This window comes from Tachysurus fulvidraco, chromosome 22 (assembly GCF_022655615.1).
Source record: "Tachysurus fulvidraco isolate hzauxx_2018 chromosome 22, HZAU_PFXX_2.0, whole genome shotgun sequence".
Taxonomy (NCBI): Eukaryota; Metazoa; Chordata; class Actinopteri; order Siluriformes; family Bagridae; genus Tachysurus; species Tachysurus fulvidraco.
In genome coordinates this window covers 5,204,371-5,219,371 of record NC_062539.1, presented here as the reverse complement: position 1 = coordinate 5,219,371, position 15,001 = coordinate 5,204,371, and the positions used below count along the sequence as shown (strand labels likewise).

Sequence of the window (15,001 nt, the reverse complement as noted above, 5' to 3'; positions counted from 1 at the left end):
ATTGGCCTGTTCTAAGTTGGCTGATAGACATTACCACGTGAAATCTTACAGCAGCATCGCAAAATTAGGACAGCACATAGAGCGTAACACGCAAACACACAATCTGAACCAGCAATTTTCTTCTGACGCTAATTAACCAAAGTGGCTGCTGGTAAAAATGCTCCAGTGTTGCACTATTACAGCTCACAAGTATGTAGTAGTTAGCACAAAATAATCAGACATGTAAAGCAGAGTCAATGCAGTAACTTCTTCAGGCAACCAGGATTTGATCCTCCTGCTTGGAGATATGTAGAGTATTTCAAAATGATTAAGCCGGAACCATCTGGAGTGTGGAAAGCTTTCTGCAAAACATGAAACACATTCGGTTTAAATAACCCTCCACACTGGTGCTCAGAGTGCTGCGAGCACACACCAGCCTTTAGTAATGCCTCTCCCATCATAAGCCTCATTTCCAGTAAATTCAGAGGCCATTACCCCCATTACGCTTCTCATGACTGATGGATATTCGGGCCCCTGAGACCCAGTTCTCAAGACCAGATTGAAATATGTAACAACGTGTGCCAAATTCTTCCTGACAGTCTACATAAAAGCATCTGAACGCTCTCTAAATCCTCTTAGAGAAGCACAAAGCTGATAAATATATATATATATATATATATATATATATATATATATATATATATATATACATATATATATATGTCCTATCTATCAGTCTCTCTTTCTGTCTGTATGTCTTTCTGACAGTCTGTCTGTTTGTCGATCTGTCTCTTGTTCTTCTTCTTCTTCTGTCTGTCTAGACTTTTAGATACTAATGTTTTTCCTCTGCTAGACCATATTCTGTGTAGAACCCTACAAATGGTTCATGATCAGAAAAGGTATCAAGTAGAATTCATTTAGGAGGCTGAATAACAGAAAAGTTACATATACTATTATTTTCCCACGACAGCATGCATTCCCAAACATCCAAAACTTTGACAGCAATTACAAATTTATCCCCATTTTTTTCACCGTTTTTTTTTTTTTTTTTGCCAATTCCCCAACAGCCAGCTCTGCCCTATCAGACTCCAACTACTGCCTGAGGTGGGTGAACACTGACAACTTCTTCCTTTGAGACACATAAATCCAACCAACCACATCGTTTCAATCTGCTGCTGATGTTGTGTCATGTGGAAAAACTCTCATACAAGTGAATTAATTGTTGTTATAGAACAATAATGTATTAATCAAGCACATAACATTAAACCTGTGATTTGTGTTGAGGTTAGCTCTACATTTAACCCTTAACTTCAGATAATTAATGGAAAATCAGTACAGGCTTGTATTTTACAATCCAGTGGGGAAAAAAGCAGTACCATCATAGAAATTATGAATGATAGAGAATGATGGATCAAAATAAACGGCTGGGCATTGCAGCAAAATGCAATGGTAGAAAAAGTGCAGACCTTTCCATAGTTCATTCATCTTTCAGTTTTTAAAGCAAAAGCACCAGAATACAAGATGTTAAAGGTGATTTCTTTTCATCCTTCTCATAATGTATTTCTTTAGAAAGTTGTTTCTTGTGCTCAGGGTCAAGGTGGACATGAAGCATCTGGAATACATGCTGCATGAGATAGGAGTTCAGTGCTGGGCACCATTAACAAGAGTACATTCACACGTTCTCTGAGCTCACAAGAGGGCAGATAGCACCTTTTGAGTGTGTTACTGAAAAAGTGTGTTTGAAATAATGGTTGGCTGTTTTCATGTGAAAGCCTTCATGGACCATGTGAAGAGTCATATTACATTAGAGACCTTTGTGGTGGGTGGGAACTGGCCAAGACTAAATTAGACAGACAATCGAGAAAATGGAAAAAAATCAAGTGATTGAAAATAGTCTATCATATGGCAAAATTATCTGCCAATAGATGCATGAAATGAATCAAATTATCTAGAAACCAGCTACATAATCTTATATTTTATTTATAATAATCTAATAATAAGAAATGTTACATATATTTGCCCATATTCATGATGTTTCCCCTTGCTAAGATATAATTTTCTGCAGTGTATCTACTGAAGATTCTTTTCATATCAGACACTTACAGACGGCATCAGAATGACTGATGAATAAAATTGAATAAATTGCATCTATTTAACTATTTAGTTGTCTGAAGAAAAGCTTTAAAGCTTTAATCCTGGACTGGATGATGATGATGCGTGTATTCACAACCTGTTTATGTCAGCTGTGTTGCTGTGAATTTCAATGAGTCTGTGATGGTTGTTGACTGGATAGGGATCCTTGGAAATCTGTGAATGTATGGTTCCCAAAGTTCTATCATTAGTCCCTTAGTTCTCGAGGTCATTGTTCTTGCATCATGTTACATCATCAGCATATTTGAAAAAATGTGTCTAAGCCTTTTTGATGGGTGAGTCCTTGAATTTCCATCTGTCCACTATCTGTTTCTCCTTGGAGCATGAAACACACAAGTTAGTGAGCTATGTAAGAATAAACAGGATTAATCTTGGAGCTCGGATGCAATGCAAAAACAGACATTTGTAATTTTTGGAAATTTCCTTTTAGTCAAATAAGTGAAATATATATATTTTCACTTTAATGCCCACACTATCATGGCATATCAATGCATATATATATATATATATATATATATATATATATATATATATATATATATATATATATATATACACACAATTTAACCAGTTGTAATGACTTGCAAAAGACCAATGTGTTATCACAGAAACTAGCGTTATAATCAGTCATTAGGGATTATTACATCTCCTTGGAGGAGTGGCCTCTGGTGTGTGGGCGTGGTTTATATGAACGGGGGAGGGGTTTTGTGCCTCCTGTCAGCAGCACCTCTTTGTTTGAGATCTGCGCCTCTAACGGTGCACGAGCCCCGGAAATCTGCGCTCTTTCTCTCTCCTCTGCGCCGGTAATAGGGACGACAGCAGACCGTGTTCAGACTGTCGAAAAACGTGTAAGTGTGTAGACACGCACGCGGGTGTGCGTTTGTGTTCAGGTAATTTCTTTGAGGTGAGTTATTTGTATCGCGGTGAAGAGAAGCGTCCAGGCGCCGCACAGCCTGAGGCACCGGCGCGCTCCTGCGCTTTAACGGCTTACCGGCGCTTAACGGCGGCGCTTCACCAACGTTCCGACCGACTGCCCGCTGGAAACTGCGATATTTCTGCAAGAGGCAAGAAACTTCCTTCCTTTAGAACAGAATTGCTGACTGAATCCATGAAAACATACAATGTCCAACTGCACGCATATGCATGCTGTAACTTATTATTCTCCATGACTTTATCACTTTAACATAAAATATTTAACATAATGAACTGAACTGGATAGAATGAAAAATCCTTATCCGTAATCTGTGAGGTCTACAAATGAAGACGAAATTCAGATTTAACAAGCTGAACAGAGGCGATGTTGAGAATTATGTATTGCTTATTATTAGCTGCATCTTCTTATCTTCTTTCTTTTCTTTGCATGTGTGCGTGCTGGACAGTTCACTTGGACAGCATGTGGGTAATGGTAATGATTGGATTCTGCCTGGTTAACAGCAGGAAACTCCATCTGAGGTCTTCCAAAGTCTCTAACACTCTGTTGGTCTCGAAGTGTTTGTGTGTGTGTGTGGTTAGACCGACCTCAAGCTGTTTCTGTTTGCCGTAATGAATTGCATGTCACATGTTTGGGCTTCGTCAGTTTTCCTGGAAAGATGCAATTACTGGCTGAGGAGTTGCACTTTCATTCAGACCACAAAGGTTTTCTGACTAAATCTTGTCAGTCTTCGTTTTATTGCACTGCTTGTATGTGTGTGTTTGTGTCTGTGTGTGTGTTAATATAGTGCAATATTGCACCGGCTACAGTAAACACCTTTTTACGGGAGTATCGATCCACTCATGCATGCCCCCACCCCTCCACCCTGCCTCACTCCAGCAGACAGAAGGAAGATGTCTGTGCTGGCAAATCTCAGTAAGTGCCCTCGACAGGCAGCTGTGTCGAGAGCAGGCGTTAGGCTCGACTCTCTCCTCCAGTGGCAGCTGCTGTGAAGTTGAGAGAGATCGAAAAACTCCCCGGCAGCTGCAGTATGCATTATTTATGCCGACACCTCTTCACCGGCTTACCAAGCATGAGATGCTTCAACGGTTCTACAGCGATGACAAAATGATGATACCAGTTTTATGACATAATATGTAAGAGAAAAATAGGAATGTGATTATTTACAGCATAAAAAATGCAAATGTGCAAAATATTTAAAAAAAATTCAAAAGAGTGGCCTGGCAATATAAACCCAGGGCATTATGCAGGGCATAATTTCGACTCAATTTCAGTTGAGTCGAGTTTGTTGGTCTGCAGAAGTAACATTTAGAGACCTAAAGGGAGTCATGGGGTACCAATAGTTTTGTCAAACATTTTGTCAGAGTAGAGAGAACAGTGAGGTTCATAGCCCTTAGAATGACAATATATTCCTGCTGTGTAAATGTCAAATTGTATTCTATAGTGCACTATGTAGTTCTATAAAGCCTTTGTAAAGCCTAGTGAAGGGTTACGAGTAAAATACTTCTACATGATGATGACTTAAGAAATGTATAACCATGCTGAAAAACTAGTCACATAAAACAAACCAGAAACAATAAAATATTTGATAACATTGTAAGGTTGCCTCCTTATAATTGGCTTTGCTTAATAAATGCCAGTTAGTACCTTGTGTAATTTATGTGATATGAATGCAAAGTGTAGTGTTATTGCTGTTGTTTGTTCTGTGGCAGAACTAATGACTAATTGCTATTCAAACTCTTTTTGTACTAAACATATTCAATCAAGCACTTAGGTATTTAAAAAGAAAAGCTTTCTGCTTCTTCTGTCGTGAAGCACACACACGGGACTGAGTGTTTTCTTTGTAATATCGATTCATATTGATTCACAAAGAAGTGAATCAATGACCAATGACCAAAGATTTGCTCATTGTGTTATAAGCTTGGGTCAGTACTGAAGGGTAAATGGATGAGTGTTATAGTCAGTGATTACTTACAGGTAGTGTTAGCATTGTGTGTTGGATCTTGTTTTTCAGTTCACTAGGAATAACACTAGGGAATGATATGATGACATGATGAATAGAGGTCAGGTCATTGCTAAGCTGATACATTTTGTTGAGCGGTCAAATATGATTAGAATTGTTTGATTAGTTCTGGAGATATTTCTCTAATTAACATTGATTTAAGAAAAAGTCTACAGGACTTCTTGAGGCAAGAGGTAACTATGGTTATTTGCATGAAAATAGGATAGTGTGTGTTTATACATGAAGAACCAAGAAAATGATCTGAATTCAGTTATATGAATTGAATTGATATATTGATAGTAAACTGTATGTCTTTATTGATGTAGTGATTTTGTGGCATAAGATTACAAACCTGATGGAAATGCAAAATGGAAGGCAGCTTTCCAGTGGAGTTTGTTTTAATCAGATGAAAAGCCTCTGCCTGCAACCCGTCTGAAATCGAGTGCCGGGCATGCTGCTTGATAAGGGTCAGAGGTGAAGGTCAGGTTTAGGAGAGCTTGCTGTTGTAATTGAGCTTGCAGCTCTTTGTTCTTCCACAGTGCCTTGTCCAACAGCAAACCTACAGCTGCAAGCTTCTTTGTCCTCTTCAATGGACTCAAGGGTCTACCCAGAATGCATCACCTCACACCGTTGAAGCCTCTCGTCTGCCAGAATATCCACTTAATGCCAATCAGCCTTTTACATATTCATGTACAAAGGAGCGCTCGACCAATTAATGTCCATTTTCAAGAAAGGCAAGAGGCCTTGGTGTGTGGCCGTGATCCAGATTTTCTCTCATAAGTGTGTTCACTGCTTTTCTTTGTGTGAAGGATAATACACTGTAGATGAAACAGTCAGTGGCTGAGGTTTAGGCTTTATTTGTGCCACCTCTATCCCTAAGCAGCATTTTTTTCCATTTAGGATTTTTACAAACGTGATGGAGATGAGATGTTAACCGAATAAACACTCTGAATCGGTTGTGTTTGGTTTTGAGCAGCTGCGTTAGACATGCAGGAGAAATAAGCTTTGTGCTATCGATTGCTCAATACTGCTGACCATCTCGAAACTCCGCTTTCTGCAAGCTGGGACCGACAGATGGATAGATGGACAGACGGACAGGGGAAAAAAGCACAAACAAACGGGATACGAAGCGTAATACATTTAAAAATCAGAGCTTATTTTCCCCATTTTCTACCTTTCAGCGAAGCAATTACATTCAGACATGTTCACACAAACACACACACACACACACACACACACAGGCACCAGAAAGGTGGCCAAGTAGACTGCTCAAGGTTCTTTAGTGGCACGCATGCATATTTAATTGCGTCTAGATGTGTGGAGGTTCACAGGAGGGTCTCTGGCTCCTCGCCAGTCACATGACAGCTCTGTATCAGATCAGAAGCCTGTTCCTTCCCGATTCAGTGAAGGAGAAATGGGAGAAAGAGAAAAATAGAGAGAGATAAGCTCCAGACTGACCTTATGGATGACATTAAAGGTGATGATCCTCTAGAGTCACTGGACTGGAGATAGAAGATGGTGGAAAGGAGAATTTATTGTTTTTAGTAATATATCTAGTTATTGTTATGGAGCACAAACATTTGATGAATTAGATTCCATCTCGAAAATGATTCTTAGATCCACTGAAATTAAGCCATCTTTTCAGTACTCTACAAAATGGGTATCATCCTTCAGCACAGAAAAAGGGATTTAAAAGACAAAGAAAAAAGATACCTTTTCAATACATTTTAAATGATATCTATTTTTTATAAGAATACCATTATGGTCAAGACACATATTATAGAACTAAAAACTGTGGGGTGAGATTAAATTGACTATATATTTTTTTAAGCAATGTAAGTCAGACCAGGTTGAGCCAATAATGGAAACATTTAAATAATGCAGTGTTCAAACCATCCCAGAAGCAGTGTTTAAATTGGTACTGTTGAGGTTTTTGGATTCTCCCTATGGGCAAATACATAAAGCTTCTGTTTAACGTTTACATCAGGGAGGTGTTTAAAAAATAGAATGAACAAACGAAAGATTTTTTTTTTACTTGCTATTACTATAGCATGTCATAGATTTCACACAAAAAGAACAAGAGGAAATAAAAAAGCCGGTCGAGAAAGCCGGCACTTAGCTACTAAAACAACAACCCTCTAATGCTTTTCTTGTTTTTTTTTTTTTTCAACCAACAGTGTAAAAGAAAATGACACTCCATATTTCTAAACCAATCTTAACATACTCTTTTTAAATAGAGTTTTTAAATCAAGTCACAACCAGTTACTGGGGATTCTTAAGGCTAGTAATGGATTTCACCTTCCTTGTCACATCATTGCTGCTATATGATTGCTTGAAATCTGCACAGAGAAGTAGTTGAATCAGGTTTGTCATTTAAAATCTAATATTATAGAGTCTCACCACACTTAATTCCCAGAATATCTCTAAATTTCATCAGGTTTCAGTGAGTTTTGATGTATTTCCTTACTGACCTGTCGCAGGTAGCCCTGCTGTTCTCTCTGCATCTACTGGTGTCAGATTCACGTCTTCAGTACTTTTGTAGTAATCTATTGAAGAAATGGAAATGGAAAGGAAATCTGAAATGATTATATGAAAAATCCTCTGAACTGTATCGCTGAACTTAGATGCAGCCAGAAAGTGTTGCGCTCACTCCATTTACACCTGAAGCAAAACAGCACTATTTTATAGAAATATCCATTTAGAACCTTTTGCATGACCTTTACCTACATAAAAAATGCTCGAGAAACAGCTTCCAGAGTGTAGAAAAGATGTTTTTTTGTGTTGTAACAGAATCATTTGGTGCAGAGTTTGCATATTCTCCTCATGCACATCTTCAGGGGTTTCTTCCTGTTACACAGGTTTCCTCCCCAGTCCAAAGACAGGCTGGTTGGCATCTCTAAATTGTTGAATTGTATGAATGAGAGTGTGCCCTGTGATAGACTGTGCACAGACTGCATCCTTTACATAGACTGCATCCTTTACAGGGTGTACACTGCCTTGTGACTCTGAGTCTTCTGGGATATGTAATTGGTGAAGAGGAACAGCCAGGAACACTTGGTGTAATATGAGGCAACGGTCTGGATTGGATGTTAGTCCATAAAACCATTAAATCTATGAGCAATGTCTCATGTCCTGTCCATCTACTGACGTGTATTTCAGGGGTTGGAGGAAACCGAAGTACTGTGAAGTTGAAACCTACACTGAAACAAAGAACCACCATCAAAACCGTGACCATGGAGTTGTCCACACATTATATGAGGAGTCATTTACTTTATTTATATTAAGAATATTAAGCTACCTGCCTATTTTCCTCCCTAAATGTTTATCTGAACAATGACCATGAGGTTACAGCAATTAATCCATATATAGTACCTGAGTGCTTGATGATGAAGGTGTAATTATTATTTTGTTTCCATAGACATGAATGTGGTTTGATTTGAATGAGAACTGGTTTGATTGGGTAATTGTCGAAGAGTACATATTTATTTTTTTCCACTGTGAACCCAAGATTTAGTTCATGCTCACAGGTTTGATTATGTAGAATTTGTTTGTATTGTAATAAAAGTGTGATTTCTTGGTCTTGAACCAGGGATTTAACAGCATGAGTCAATTTAAGGTCAATTGGTATTCCAGAAATGTCTCATACTGTGCCACAAATTTAAAAAAAAATGCAAGTCTGTGGCATGCAAGGTCAGTAGGTCTGGGATTTCATCTGAAAGATTTAGGCTCAAAAATGTATAGGACATTAATAACAATTAATGAATTGCATTGAAATTTTGCATCTTAAGAAAGGTCCAATAAAAGATACTCAACCAGTACAATAATGCAAGGATAACATGCAGTGAATGAAGGTAGGGTGTAAGTGTAAAAAATCAACTCAGCATGGTTGAGAACACAGATGGCAATGTCACACAAGGAAAATCTGAAAACAGAAAGAAAAGGAAAACAGAAAACGGCCAAACCAGTCCGAAAAATCATGTCCTTGAAGTGTCAATACATATACTATACATGATAGGACTTAGCAAGGCACTAATCAAGGAACCTAGGATAGGATCAGCAAGGCACTAATCAAGATGAGACACAGAACAGGCGAACAGATTCACACTAAATGATTCACACTAAATGAATTCACACTAATTCACACATATGTTTAAAAGAAGGTAATGTATATGGCTAACAGGTTTCTGGACACCTGACCATCTCACCCATATGTGAATTTTAAACCTTTTTCCATTCCATAGTTAGGCCCCTTTATGTTGTTATGATGGAATGTTACATCTGGAAGGCTTTCCCCAAGATATCTGAGCGTGCCTGTGGGGATTGGTGTTCATTCAGCTGTTCATTCACTGTTGTTGGGATGGTGAGGAGATCTGGGGTGCAGTCAGTGTTCCAGTTCATCACGAATGTGTTCACCTTGGAAAGCCATGCCTTCATGGAGCTTGCTTAGTTTTACTCACATAAAGTTCTATTCATCGTCCCCGGTGCTTTCCACCTCCAATTTTTCATGCTTGTAAAATGTCTTTGAGTTTTTCAGTGCAATTACTTTGTCTCTGTGGAGGGATTCAGCACCGGACAGCTCCCATGTTCCTACCCTAGAGCACAATCTCTCCATTTGCTGCTGTCTGATTATAACACGCATGCATTATAGCACAGATGCGGAGTAATACATCGTAGAATAAAGCTCCTGTCATTTATCCAGCTCAGCGTGGATGTGAGGACACAAGCATTTATTTATCTCCATCCTATCTTCTCTTCTTATGCTAAGGTAATCAGAAGAACATTATGCCTGACATTGCGTATACAAATGAGCTCATGGCACCTAATCAATCCTGCGCATCACACTGAATCGCGATTGGTGCACTGGGAATTTATTTTTTGTTCGAAAGTAGAGATAAGTGAGTGCCAGCAAATCAAAGCTGACTGTTGGTGAGGAGGCCATGAGTCAGCCAGCTGGGAATAGGTTAGTTGTACTTATTTGTTCCACTTGCATATATTTCCAAAAATTGTCCAACATTCTCCTGGGTGTACTTTTTACTATCCCAGCTGTTTTGTTTCCCTAGTTGACTGCGGGATGTTTTTTTACATTCTGACGGAAGGTTAACCGTCTGTGCCAGTCACTAGAGATACGGATAGTGTTTATATTTGTGTTTACATAGATCTAAGTAGGTATTTGCTCTGCTGGGGATACTGTAAAATGTCATTTGTCCTTGTTTGCCTTTCCAAGAATTAGTCATGACCCCCCCCCCCCCCCGCCCCCAGCTCCCCCTTTTCGTCTGCTTTTTCTCCGCGGGCGACTCGCAGGCCGATCCATCAGCTCTGCATTCTGCAGGAGGGCCGTCTCCCTCAGCCAATCACCAGAGGTGGTGGTATAACCAATAAGAAAAAAAAATCAGCTTAAACAAAGGCTTGAGTCTGTTCCTTTGTCTTTGGCCAGGCTCCATCATCCATTTTGTGTTTCTGACAGCCTGAGGCTGATGTGGTCACAGCTTCTCAGCTTCATCGTAGAAGAATATAGATGAGGTCTGTACCACATGGCATATAAGGCAAGACATGCATAATTTGATGTAAATGAATAATTTTCATGTCATTCTTCAATTTTTTAATGAGTTCTTTCAAAATTGATTTCTTTTGAATTTAGGTCTGAAAAATATTTAAGCTGGATAAAAACATAGCAGATTATATTTACATTGTGGAAGAAATTTAAGGAGAAATAAATAACTTTTAGCAAATGGGTCTGGGAAACAACCCGTAAGGAAATCATGTCTCTAAAATGACATCTTTGCAAGAAAAATCATCTTCTTTACATCTTTTAAAGCATCATTAAAATACTTCAGTATAGTACAGCGTTAATGGAGCAACAACATAAGAAAATAAAGCAAATCAAGGAATATGACAGCAAATCTGGCAAATTCAATTTGGTATTTGAGGACAATAACCTATTAATCAAAAACATTGTTCATTATAACACTCTCTGGTGTTTATAACAGTTTATAATAATCACACCCTCCAGTGTCACCCAAATGAGGATGAGGTTACCTTTTGAGTCTGGTTCCTTAGGGAGTTTTACCACAGTCGCCTCAGTCACCTCAGGCTTGTTCATTGGGGACAAATACAAACACATTTAAATTTAAGTCTAATATTAATCTTGAACTTTTTTTTTTACTATATTTCTTATGTCCTTTAAAGCTGCTTTAAGACAATGTGCATTGTTCAAAATGCTAAAAAATTTAAACAGTAAGTCTAAAAAAACAACAAATTCGGAATTACAAGAAATTCAAAAAGACAAGAGCAAATTCAGGAAAAAAAGCAAATTTGGAGATACACTAGAGAAAACCACCAATTTTGGAACTCAATAGCAAATTTAAAACAGAACAACAAATTTTGAAAAGAATTCGGAAACACAACAGCAAATTTCAAAGGAGGACGACTATGTAACAGAAAAATACAAAACTATTAACGTGTAAGAAACTGTAATACGTTGATCAAACTATTATAAGAAAAACTTAATGCTAAATTTTCAGCTTGTGGAAAAATCGACCAGTGGAAACTTTTTTATTCTATTTTTACTTTTGTTATTCTGTTTTTATCTTATCTATTGTGCTTTGTCATATCACAGATATGGTGTTTGCTTTTGTGATTTGTTCTTACCATTTCTGTTTGCTAACCTATTCTGCACTTGGGCTGCTGTACTCTTTAAACACTGAATTACTTGGTGCTCAGTCCATTTAGAAGGATACGTACAGCAATGTAGAGCTACAAACCGTCGACTTTTGACCATCGACTTAATGACATCATCATTAAATCTGTCAACAAAAATTGTACAAACTGGCACAACTGTCTGTATTTATAAACATGTCTGAAGTGAGTTTCATACATTTTACAACATCTAATGTTTTAAGTAGTGACAGTACAATGATGGCTATTCTACATTATTTCATTATCACTGTCACCGTCAGTAATTGTTTTGCCTCTTCGCCACTGACAGTCGCAGAGAGAAATTTGAGGGATAAAACAGTTTTTTTTTACTTGTTTTTTTTTCTTTTTCTTTTGCACATATGTCTGATTGGACACCTGGAGCATTTTATGCCCTACAATTTAAACGTGATTTGATTTTCTTTGTAATTTGCATATGCCTCAGTGAAAAGGTGATCTTGCTGTTCGAAGACATTTAAAAGCTGTGTGTGTTTTTGATGTTTAAATATTGTAATTGCGAAGAAGAACTTTGAATAGATTTCATAGCTAATGCACTTAATGCACCATCTCACTGGCTTCATTAACAATTCAATATTCCCCTGCTTCAAAATGATATACGTACATACATAAATGGTGTTATAAAGCTAAACCTCAACATTGATTAAGTGAGTTGTGATTGAGGCTCAGATTACAGAAGCTTAAATGTTTAATATTATCCGATTACACAAATGAGACAGATCCAGCTTGAGATTCTGGTGAAATCTATTTAATTTTTTAATTTAATTATTTATTTGCCTGGAAGAGAGGGGGGCACGGTGGCTTAGTGGTTAGCACGTTTGCTTCACACCACCAGGGTTGGGGGTTCGATTCCCACCTCTGCCTTGTGTGTGTGGAGTTTGCATGTTCTCCCCGTGCCTCGGGGGTTTCCTCCGGGTACTCCGGTTTCCTCCCCCGGTCCAAAGACTTGCATGGCAGGTTGATTGGCATCTCTGGAAAATTGTCCATAGTGTGTGAGTGTGTGAGTGAATGAGAGTGTGTGTGTGTGTGTGTGTGTGTGCCCTGCAATGGGTTGGCACTCCGTCCAGGGTGTATCCTGCCTCGATGCCCGATGTCACCTGAGATAGGCACAGGCTCCCCGTGACCCGTGAAATTTGGATAAGCGGTAAAAAATGAATGAATGAATGAATTTGCCTGGAAGAAATTCAAGAAATTTTTAATTTTAAGATATTTTTGTAGTAAAGTTTCCAGTACTAAAGGCATCTCTGTGAGAAAAGAAGTCATTAAATAAGAGAACCTCAACAAGAAATGTAATAATTAAAAGGAATTTACTTCCAGCTCTGAATCCAGAGAACATTGCCATGCACAATGGAGTCAGATAAAGTGGTTATTATTTATTTATATAAGATTCATTCATTTAGAATGATCTGATGTGGTGCTCCCGCAGTTGCAGAATTATGCCGAGTCACTCAGCAGCATTAGAGTTCAGATTTAGCTAAATGATTTCTTAAGAAGAAGAATCCACCAGCTGAATTCTTTATTATCTCAAATCCTGTTTCATATAGAGGATAAATCCATAGAGCTTATTGTCTGCACAGTTCATTTCACTACAGAGTGTTTAAAAAAAAAAGAAAGACATATAGTGTGTTACTGCTACATAGCAGAGTTGTTAACACATGCAGAAGTGATAGCATATGCTTAGCTTCACAGTTTAAGGTGAGATGTGAAATCCCTAGGCAGGGAGAAAAAGTTAGATCAAATCTCCTTGGCAACCAGACCAGCAGCTAGAGTGATGTTCAATATTTTGAATCCTACCCCATAGTTTCTGAGTGAACAAAAGTGCCAGTTTATGTATAAAAATAGAAGTAAGATATAATCACTTAAAATTAAATAGGTATCTAACCAAGACTCGTTCAGTCTCCAGATTTGATTTATAGAAGGAAGTGTAAGCAGATTAGGACAAGGAAGTGAATATTACAGCTAAGAGAATTCTGTAACTGCTTGGTTTTAGGACGTAACTGAATATGGATGCAGTTATGAACTTCAGTGATGTAGCTGAGTTCGAGGAACTGACTGAGTCACGACATGCTGACCGCGAGGCTTTACCGCTACCCCTCTTTTTTAAGCCACACCTACTTTGGCTTTAAATCAAAATACAGATACAGATACAGATAGTGATGACAAAAAAGCTTGGAGGCAAATGTAAATGTAAAGCAAGGGTTAGAATTACAGGTTCATGCAAACTTTTTTACTTTGTCTCAAAAATCTATGAAACTAAACACTAAATGCTTTGCTGCCATAAATTAAATATCTTTCTCTTTTCCATTTTGTCCTAAGGGTATATGCACTCAGCTGTAACACTATGCTTCCCAGGCTACTTCTCTTCTGTTAAACCACTCACTCATCCCCAGGGTACTAATTAATTACTTACACTCTCAGACTCTACATTCGACTCTTTGAGTGACTGGCATGATTAGTTCAGCTAATGCCGGGGACTAGTGTTTGTGGAAGACATCAACCTGTCCTTCTGTCGGTATAACTTAGGGATGTGATTCTCTCCATCTAAGCTGAATCAATGTACATTTTAATGTGTAATAAGCAAACTAATCTATGCAGTATAGATTTAAAACAGCCAACAATGAAAATAATAGGATTCTTTAGTGTTCAGGGTGCTATCGATGTAACAGATACAAAGGCCACTCCCTGTCACTGCTACTTACATGAAGACCTTCAGTAGGGCTGACAGATGCAGGGGCTACACTTCCTTCAAGAAGACAACTTCCAGACAACAGATCAGCCATGCCTCCTTTATTAGCTCTGGCAGGCGGCTTTCACTGGAACTGGTGCTTGGTGAAGCCACACCTCTGTTGTGCTGAGAGTGATGAGCCATCCCTCCTTGACTACAACTGACGGTCATAGCAGCCAAGCCTCCTTCTGGCAAAGATACCCTGAATACATTCACTCAGACTTTCCTCACTAGATCTGAGAAACACAGAGGCCACACCTTATTTGTTATGACTGGCAAGCACAGTAGCCACACCTTTGTCAGTGGTAATGTGAGGTTTTAAGATGACACCTACTACACTAGGACTATAGCACAAAGGCAACACCAATTTTCTTGTGATTGGCTGGATTGAAGCCATTCCATGTTTGTTAGGATGACCATTCACAGAGGCCATACCTCTATTCTTGTGATTGGCAGGATTAAGGCCATGCCTTATTCATTAGGACTGTTTCAACAGGACTGG

At 38.4% G+C, this 15,001-nt stretch overlaps 1 protein-coding gene across 2 annotated transcripts in view; it reads left to right on the top strand.

The window, feature by feature from the left end:
- Positions 1 to 2,849: 2,849 nt before the first annotated feature.
- Positions 2,850 to 15,001, top strand: part of ncana (neurocan a) — a 72,930-nt gene continuing 60,778 nt past the window's right edge. Inside the window, exon 1 of one of the 2 annotated variants that reach the window (XM_027150424.2) lies at positions 2,850 to 3,194. The gene's annotated coding sequence lies outside the window, so the exon portion shown is untranslated. The remainder of the gene's footprint in view (positions 3,195 to 15,001) is intronic. The other variant, XM_027150425.2, reaches the window with a different exon arrangement.